The sequence below is a fragment of the Crocodylus porosus genome, unplaced genomic scaffold (genome assembly GCF_001723895.1).
Source record: "Crocodylus porosus isolate Cpor-Errol unplaced genomic scaffold, CroPor_comp1, whole genome shotgun sequence".
In the NCBI taxonomy this organism is placed as follows: Eukaryota; Metazoa; Chordata; order Crocodylia; family Crocodylidae; genus Crocodylus; species Crocodylus porosus.
The window spans coordinates 110,304,977-110,315,044 of NW_017728947.1; the positions used below are offsets into that span (position 1 = coordinate 110,304,977).

The 10,068-nt window shown below is 39.0% G+C and overlaps 1 protein-coding gene across 1 annotated transcript in view; it reads right to left on the reverse strand.

Annotated features, from left to right (window-relative positions):
• Positions 1-10,068, reverse strand: part of CUNH14orf39 (chromosome unknown C14orf39 homolog) — a 41,395-nt gene that overhangs the window by 11,009 nt on the left and 20,318 nt on the right. The gene's annotated exons all lie outside the window — the stretch shown is intronic.

Genomic DNA, 10,068 nt, shown 5'->3' on the forward strand with positions numbered 1-10,068 from the left:
GGGGAGTTAAGCCTGACACACAAATATTCAATCATAACCAGGGTTGTTCTTCAATTTTCAGCTCTCATTTTTGTTATTCCTTTTCTTAAGTTTATAGCTTTTACATCGACACTTCTTGTAAAGCAAACAATATTCTTTTAAGCAAGTAATAAGTGTTCCCCATTTTCCAAGAAGGCAGATTAAAGAAGGAAATCAGTCATGTCCAATGTATAATAATGATCATTTGAGTGTTTTCCTGGGTCATCTACAATTCATAATTGTGGCCAGTTAGAGTAAAGAATTTACTACTGATTCTTATTAGCAAACAGGTTTAGAGATAAATGCTTAACATCGGGATCAATAATACACTGTGAAAATGTCCTTTAACAGCAGCTGGAATGCTGCTGTAGCTATGATGATCCAGGAAATATGCAGGAAACAAGATTTTTTTGAGTGATATCATCTATTGAATGCACCAACAGAAGAGGTGGGAGAGATGTTAGATGCGCTTTCAGGCACAAAGTGCCCTTTTAGCGTAGGCATAACTTGCTTCTTTCCCAGGCCTGAGGTAGGGGCACTTTGTGTCCAGAAAATTGCCTAACATCTCTCACAATTTATACTTGGCTCAATAAAAGCTATCACTAAAAGTCTTGCTTCTCTTTAACACAAGGATTTGCATAGTAAAGGAAACATTCAAACTGCTACAAATATGGAGGAAAATTGAGATGAAAAAAACACAACACAGAATGGAAAATGTAATCCGGCATAAAAGGATTATGAAAGGAAGAAACTGGCCTGGAAAGCAATAATGTTGAAAAAGATTGAAAGTGACAAAAGGAAAGTTAAATACAAATATATAATCTAGTGTGGCAGCAAAATATCCACTGCAGTGTTGGATTAGGTAACAACATGCACCATAAAGAGTACTGACAGAAGACTGAATGATTCATCATTGCCCAAGTCATCCTCCTAGAACAGGGTTGCCTTCTTATAGGCTTCCTTCCCCCATCATGCCTTTCAGTAGTTGGTTCTTTAGATGTGGCAAAGCAGAAGTACAGCTCTTAAGAAGCTATTTAGTAGCTGCCTTCAGTTTTCTGTAGCACTCTGTCCTCTATCTAGTGAATATTGTTTCCCTCCTTGATTCCTGTTGTTGTTCTTGAGAAGATAATGCATTGTTATAAAAATTCCTCTGCAGAAACAAATATTCTTTCTCCAACCCTTTCTTTACTGTATGTTTTGTAATGAAGAAATAATTGGATTTTCACAAACCCAATTACTCTCATGACAAGAGTGTGAGATCTTACAAATATGATCTCATACACTATCAGGCAGAATGACAACCTGAACTCTGAGGGGGGAGGCACGAGTGCCTCAAATTTTAGAAATATAAGGGATAGTCGGTCTGTGCTGAATGTGTAAATATTCTCTTTTCTTTCAAACTGTGCGCCACTCTGGAAAAAACCCGTATTTGAAATACGCTAAATTAAATCTGAATATTGTGTAGAGTTTGCTTATATGAAAAGTGTCCTTCCGTGTCACAATTAACGGAAACATCTATGCAGTACAAATCAACATAAGCTCACAACATTTAAATAAAAAATGAAATCCTACAATTCAAATGGAGGCGTTTTAGGGAACCGGGCTTTCTTCTCATTAGATTCAGGTGTTCTTATAAATGCAGGCATCTCAGGGGTTCTTGGAAAATTCACAGTTCCTTCTTCTGCTGTATTGGGATTATCCTCTGTTGATCTAAAAGATTCTGTGGGTATGTTCTGTTAAAGGAGAGCCCAACGTTATAATGGGCATGTTTACGGCATATACAACTTAAACAAAATAATCAATATTCCTTTTATTCAATATACATATTGAACCAAACTGATTGTGTGTGTGCGTGCGCGTGTGTGACTGTTTTAAGCTAAAGAATCTTACATTCAAGAAAAATAAGGGGACTTTAATAAGAATCTAATAGTCTACACACAATAGTTATTTGTGTATCCCCTTTTATCTGGATTATCTTTGTGAATTGTGATTATAAGAAGAAATTTGAAGAATCTGTAAAGTGTAAACATAGATTAGATTCAGTTCAACTTTATTAATTGTACATCATTATGCAGCACTGCAAATCTCAGGCTAGAACTGCTAGATCTAATGCTCCTAACTGCAATGGAAAGGAATATTGTTTTAATACTTCCTAGTGGAATTTGGGAATATCATCATCAAAACTTGTCGCTTTCCTGTTTTATAAGTCATACTTATTCTCTTAACTCAAACTGCCCCGAGTCATTTTTTGGGGAAAGCAGCGTGAAAATCGAATAAATAAAAATAAATAAAATATATTTCAATTAATTGACAGATTTTCTCTTCCCAAAACAAGGTTTACATTTGGAACTTTGATGTGGATGCCTATTATGATGCGGGTGAAACACATCCTTCTCCACAAGTTGCACTCTAAAAGGGAGCTTTTAACAGAACTTAAAACAGAGGTTATCAATAAGTAAATTCTTATGTTTTGAGCACAAGACAAAATAAAACACCCACAAAAAATTCAATTTTTGTACCTTTGAAACACTACTGAAAAACTGGGTTTAGCTTACTGAGTAAAAATTGAATTCATGCAAGATGCCTTTAATGCCTACTCTGAATGGCCCCCATCCTGCACTCCATACTCAAGAACAAGTTGTACAGATAGGAAAACTCAGCAAGTTTTAACTAAACAAATAGCTAAATGCAATGCTAGCAGTCTAACAAAGACCAATTTCCCCTTCTTGCTTTGGATTGTGTAATGTGTGGATTCAGAAGACTGAGAATGAATGCTACTTGATGGGATAAGAATGTGGATTATTCTTTGATTTTAGCTGTAATGGTCTCAATGATATAAACAATCATTAGGTTCCAGAATCAAATTCTTTATACTTGTAAAATCAGAGCATCCTTGCCCAACCCTGTCCACACTTCTTCCACATTCAGCATTCAATACTTTTTCCAGGCTGTCACGGCACCTTATGGATTAAACGTTCTGGCTGCTTTGCTTTGCAGTCACAATATCCATTGGATTTCTGTCACTGAGGGATCCTGCACTCTCCTTTATGTGGGGAGAAGCCTACATCATCTTCTTTATTCAACTATTTGGAATAGCAGTAATTCTCTTGCTTAGTTAAGCATCGAACAGAATCTAAGGAAATCTCATATATATACACATTTGAATTTTTAGATAATATTTTTTCCTTAAAGCTATAGAAGTCTGTCATTTACTTGGGGTTCTAGATTCAAGAACAAATCGAGTGTCACAAAAGAACACATTTAGATACTGTAGCCATCTGACTACTGACAAAACTCTATTTTCCTTTTGAAAGCTCTACCATTCATGAATAATATTAGTATAGCATTTAAAACATTATCATATCTGGGAGACTGTTTGGTGAATTTAAATTATCATTGAGTGCCAAGTAGCCATTTGGAAGAAAAATATTTTTATGCCTGAAAATACAGTTCTGTGAGTAGACAGATGGTTGTACTGAAAGCTATCAAAACAAGAGGCCAAGCCCTGCTTTCCTATTTCTTCCCAGTAGTCTCACTGCCAACAAGATAATGTAAGTACTCCAATGAAATAAAAAGTTATGACACAGAAATGCTTCACTTACTTGAGAGACATGTAGAGAATCTTTGGCCTTGCTTGCTTCTTCCTTACCTCCACACTCAGCATCTTTATTTGCTAAACAAAGAAGTTGTTATCATTTGTACTACAAACTGTAGAATTTCTTTGTAAAAGATAGTGCAGCTAAAAAAAGCACCAATGATGTGGGGAAAGAGTACTTGAAGAAAGCTTGTCAATGCTATGTTGCTATTGAGAGACCTAGTGAGAAGGCAACTAGCTGGTGTAGGTGCAATGTGAACAGGATACTCAAGGCGTGATAGAACAGATCTTAAGAAAGAGCAGAAAAGCCAGGCTGGGAAACATAAATTATACAAAGGGAAATGAAAAATGTTGGAAGACATGTCATATTAAATAGCAGAACCTACAATCTATGCCCTAAGAGGTCCTATTTACTGTAGCATGTGGGGAAGTCTAGTTAAAATCTTCACTTCTGCAAACTTTACTACAATCTGACAAGGGTTTAATCTGACAACACTATGCAAAAGGAATTGAAGCCAGACCTTGTGCCATCTGATTTTAATATTCTAAGTTTATTTGTAACTACTGCTTCACTCATTTCTATTTTATTTTGTACTTGTTCCATTTGTATTTTACAAACGAATACTGATGCCTTTACAAATTACTGACAAGACTACGTTTAATGTGCGTATTCTCTCAGCTTTGCCTTTTTACAGGTTTGTTTCCTTTATTTAATGTTTGTTGTCTCTCCTTTTCAAGTGTTATATATCAGCTCTTACTATGACCATTCAGGCTCCTGAATAAGTTAACTTCTTACTTGTCCATTCTTTCTGTTTTCTTGAACTGTTTTAGACAGCCTTTTAGAGACTGACTTCCATCTTTCCCCTGCAGTTTTTGTCTATAATTTCTAGGTCAGTAAAATATCCCTGCACTAAAAACATAAATTGACTAAGTGACCTAAGCAGAAAGTACAAAAATGGTCAGGGTGAAATCTGGCACATCATCCTTTATTTTCTATTCAGTTATCATGTATTTTATCCAGGTATACAATAGATTGCATTTTGATAGCACCTTCCATCCAGTAATGTCAGTGGTACTTTACCTGTTATCACAGCTTCATTTTCAAACCATTGCTTGGAAGTTGTCTGCTTCTGAGGAGAAAGCAATCTAAGCAAACAGAAATAACACTATCTGAATTTGTCCAAATGAGGATAATATCTGTCAAATCTGTCATAACTAAAGCAGGACAACTGCCCTGGCTGCCAACTGGAACTGGCTTTTGCCACAATCACACAACGGTGATTGCAAAGGCAGCGGCAACCTGAAGTCCCTGTGTGCGGCAGCTGGGCTGGGCACCAGGCTGCATTATTATGCTGCTGTGTATAATCATCATAATCTATCATTTCAAGAATGAAAACTACTTAGCTGAAAATGTACCTGAATTGCATTTGGTTTTCCCTGGATGGAACTTGGGCAATTTTTGGATGGTTAGTCCTGGTGGTATCACTGCATTTCTAAAACACAGGAAAAAATGTGAATGGAAGGAATACACAAAATTGTTAAGTTACTGACATCCTGATTTCTCCCCAAACTATGCAAATTCATTCTCTTTTCTTATATTTATAAGTAGAAATAAACCTCCAAAACGTTGTTATGCCACATGTGTTTGGATTACGTTCTTTAGTTTAAATTACATCTAGTTTAAAGTTTTTGTCTGTCCTGGGCAATGGGTTGGGTAGTCACAGTTGTGTGTTACATCAACTTTGGAAAAGGGACAATGTTCGAAGACCGAGTACGATTACCAATATTGCATAATAGCCATCTGCCATAACATTCAGTCACCCCATATTTTTGGTTGCACTTGAAATAATAATTTAAGGAAGAAAGAATTCTTATTACCAAACTATTTCTTATTACCAGTTTCTTATTACCAAATCCTGAGCTATTTCCTGCATTATCTAGTTTTAAGAAAGTGGCACTGGGAATACTTTAAGCACTTTCAGTTTAAATAAGCAAGGCCACAGAATGTATTTTACTCATGTCCTTTGTGAGAGGAGGGCTACATACCTGTGTTTCATTTTCTAGTTGGCTGGAGGAAACACTGGTAATTGCTGAATGATCCATGGGATTTTCTCTTTCTTCTCCAACTAAATTATTCAATAAACATAACTTAACATTGTTAGAGTATTATATATACACAGCATGCCACAGTTAAATTGAACTTGTGAGCAAAACTAATCAACTTTGCTTCTTATATTGATTTGAGGGAAATGTATCATATAATATGTGAGTATCAGCCAGTTCACTGTAGAATAATGTATGCAGTTAATGTCTGTTATATTGGGCAAACTTCACCAATGAAAAATTTTCCGATACTATATGATGCATCTACCTAAAATGAGTAAAATATTATTGTGTTATTCATGACAAATACATGGAATCATAAGTATGGGAGATTTTCAACGAAAAAAGAAAAATTAAATGTCCAATTTCTACTGAAAGTTTAGATCAAGCAACCATAGTGGAGATGATGGGGTAGATTTATTGTCATGGTTCCTATATATTGATTTAGTATATAAATGAAGCTGATATAAATTAACCTTGTATAAAAATGTAATCGGAAATGTACATTATACCTGCTTGTGTCTCTTGCAGAGATTGTCTAAAAGTCCTTATAGACTGGACAAATTTCTGAGGAATGGAAGGAAGATGTAATGGCTGCTGCTGTTGCTGTTTCTCATGTACTAAATATGGATTTTCATTCTCTTCAAACACCCTAAAGAAAAAAATATAGTAAAACATATGTGGGGAGAGGAGAGGAGTGAGGGGACACTGTATGAGACTTGGGTGCAGGAGTAAGCACTGCTGCCCTAGATCTGGCATGTGAGGGGGAGAGAGCCATGGGCTCAATCCAGCCCATGGACCATCCCAATGCCACTTATTTGGCCTGTGGAGCTGGTCGAGTTTGACACCCCTGCTTTAAATTATATGTATTTTGCCAGGACATTTTCTTCTGAAGACAACTATTTGGAGGATGATCCAAAGACTTATAGCCTCGGAAAGCCATTAAATTGCAAGGTGTCCTTAAAGCTTGCCACACAAGGAGAAAGAGGTTTTGAAGAATTAAAATCTGAAGTGGTAATGATCTGTCAACATACTAAGATAATGTTCAGTTATCATAGTTAGCATATGCATACCTTAAGCAAGGGGATAATTCCAATTAAATCAATGGTACTTTTCTGATCTTTAGTGCTTTACAGGCTCACAGCCTTATAACTGAATATATACCAAGTACTGTCTAGTATACAAGACAAGCAAAAGTGGGGAAAGGAGACCAGAAAGTATATATTTTTTCTAATCTTTTTTCACTTTGTGTAATTTCTGAGAAGCAAGGGTAGATACTAAACTGGCAAGAAAAAAAAGTAATTTTTATTTTGATACAGAGTGCATATACATGTGATGTTTACTGTGGAGTAGACTAATTAGCTCCATAGTAAATATTTTGCATCTACATGAGCAGCTGTGTTAGACTGCAGAAAACATTAACTCTTCAGCAGGATAGTATTTCTAAATACAAGTTCTATCCTGCTGCAGAGTTTTTTTGACTGTGTAGCAATGCATGTGTACATGCTGATGCAGCTGGCTAGGACACAAGGGTGCTTCAGTGCAGGGGCTGGCTAGGGCACAAGGGTGCTTTAGTATGGGGGCTGGCTAGGGCACAAGGGTGCTTTAGTGCGGGGGCTGTCTGCCAGCCAGCCCTGCACTGGAGTACCCATGTGTCCCAGCCAGCTGGTCCTCAGCATGTTGAGGTGAGTCAGAGCAGCCCCAGGCTGACAAGCTAACACCCCTGGCTTTCTGCCAGCTGAGGCTGCTCCAACCCACCTCAATGTGCTGCAGTTCCAGGTGTACATGTAAATGTGGCATCTGGGAGCAATAAATTCCAGCGCAATAAGTGCTGGAGTTTATTGCTTAGCCTTAATAGCACATGTAGATGCACCCACTGTCCCCTTAAGTTAGAACAGAGATCAGTGGATGACAAGAAATGAAAAGTAAGTAGTGATAAAGTTGCAGTTAAAATGAGAACCTGCATGAGGTCTATTTAAATACATTTTGCTCAAAACGGCTTGCTTGCCAAGACTTTGTTGAGGCCTTTAGTCTTCAGTGAATTGAACAAAGCTATGATGAGAATGGCTATTAGGGCTGCGTGAGGCTTTGGACAGAGCTTAGGGTCCGGAGAAGCTTCGGACACTTTGGTGTCCAAGGCAGCATGTCCAGATAGAAGCACTGGCTTCTTTAGGCTTTCTGAAGTGGTTCGGAACTTCTGAAGCACTTCAGAAAACCTTCGGAGCTGCCTCAGAGATCCGGCCATAGGGTATAATGGGGAAAAAATGAAATATCTCTAACTTTGTTGGTTTTTGTCTAATATGGATGACATTTTCAGGAATTGTAGTCTCTGGTGAGAGCATGAAACCTGCCAAGTATCAACAAGATCAGTGCAGGGGCTCGGGAGGAATTACACTCCAAATTCTTGAAAGCAAAACTGATATCACGTGTATGTGTTACACCACAGGGGGCTGAAAACGCAGGAGTGTTGGCCCTGGATGACGCCACAAAGCCTGCCAAGTTTCAAGAAGATTGGTGCAGGGGTTTGGGGGGAACTGCACCTCAAGCTGTGGACAAGCAAAACTCATGACATGGCTGACCCTGTGTGTGTTAAGGCGCAGTGGGGTGAAAGCTGCAGGGGTAGTGGCCCCTGCTGTGGCCACAACGCTTGCCAGCTGTCAAGAAGATTGGTGCAGGGGTTCAGGCTTCTGGGGCCCTGCACCTCTAGCTGCTGACTGACAAAACTCGTGACATGGGTGCTTGTGCAACTGACTGTCTGTCTTGGGGCGTGGGCGACACTATTGCAGGACCTGCTGCTAAGCTACTGTGTTACCACTTACCAATGAGTCATGACTCACTCAGGGACCAGCTCAATACACAGGACCTAGCTAATGTAACAGTTCATTACTATCAATTAACACGTACAAAACCACAGGCTAAGGAGAGGAAATAATCAATACAGATAATCAACTACCTCAGGACAGAGACAGTCAGTTGCACAAGCACCCATTTCACGAGTTTTGTCTGTCAGCAGCTAGGGGTGCAGGGCCCCAGAACCCCCCTGCACTGATCTCCTCCACAGCTGGCAGGCTTTGTGGCCACAGCAGGGGCTACCACCCCTGCAGCTTTCACCCCATTGATCCTTAACACACACAGTGTTACCCATGTCACAAGTTTTGCTTGTCCACAGCTTGAGGTGCAGTTCCCCGCAAACCCCTGCACCGATCTTCTTGAAACTTGGAAGGCTTTTTGTCCCCACCAGGAGCTACCACCTGTGCAGTTTTCACCCTGTTGTGTTGTTACACAGACACAACAGGAGTTTTGCTTTCAAGAATGTGTCGTACAGTTCACCCAAAACCCCTGCACCAATCTTCTTGAAACTTGGCACACTTTCTGGCCTCACTAGGGTCCACCATCCCTGCAGTTTTCACACCCCTGTGTTGTAATACATATACATGACATGAGTTTTGCTTTCATGAATTTGGGGTACAGTTCCTCCCAACCCCTAAACCAATATTCTTAAAACTTGGCACACTTCATGCTCTTAGGAGGGGATACCATCCCTGCAAGTGTTATCCAAATCAGACAAAAAACAACAAGTTTAGATATTTCATTGATTCCTGCAGCCACTTTGGCCAGATTGAAGCAGAAACCCTGACTGGAGCTCCGGATCAGATCCCTGGCATCTGAAGCAGCCAGATCCAAAGCCGGATCGGATCTCTGCTCACTCGCACAGGCCTAATGGCTACGAGGAAAGACTGCTTGTTAATGGGCATGTCTACATGAGATGCTATGTTGCTGTAGTGACAAGCTGAAGCTACAGCAACGTAACTTGTTGCTATAGCAATGTAGCGTCAGCAGGCACTAACTGTGACGCCACTACTACTGCACAGTAGGGTCAGAAATGACTCGTGCACCACTGGGACTGCTTTAGCAAGTACTAAATGACTGCACAGTACGGGGGCACATGTGTAGACATGCCCAGTGTGTACCAGATTTTTTAAAGTATTGAGGTGCTAATGGGATTTTAAAAGCATCCGGGGACTTAGATAAACAGTCCACTGGGCACCAATCTACAACTTTAAAAGCCTGGCCTAATGGGAACAGATATACTTGCCGTTTTAATTACAGTATCATGTTTTATTCAGAGCTGTTGAAAGAAGACTCCATCCATAAGTCATAATTTTTTAAGGTGGCACAAATTTTTTAGTGATGTCTTAGAAATAAATTATACCAAATCATCTTGAGGTTAACCTGAACATACATACAAGATACTTGCATTGCTATTGAAAAAAATCCACAGCAATCACATTGCCGTTCTTTTTCACATAATTATTAATCATTAAAAGAAAAATCAAACCAGAGTCTGAATC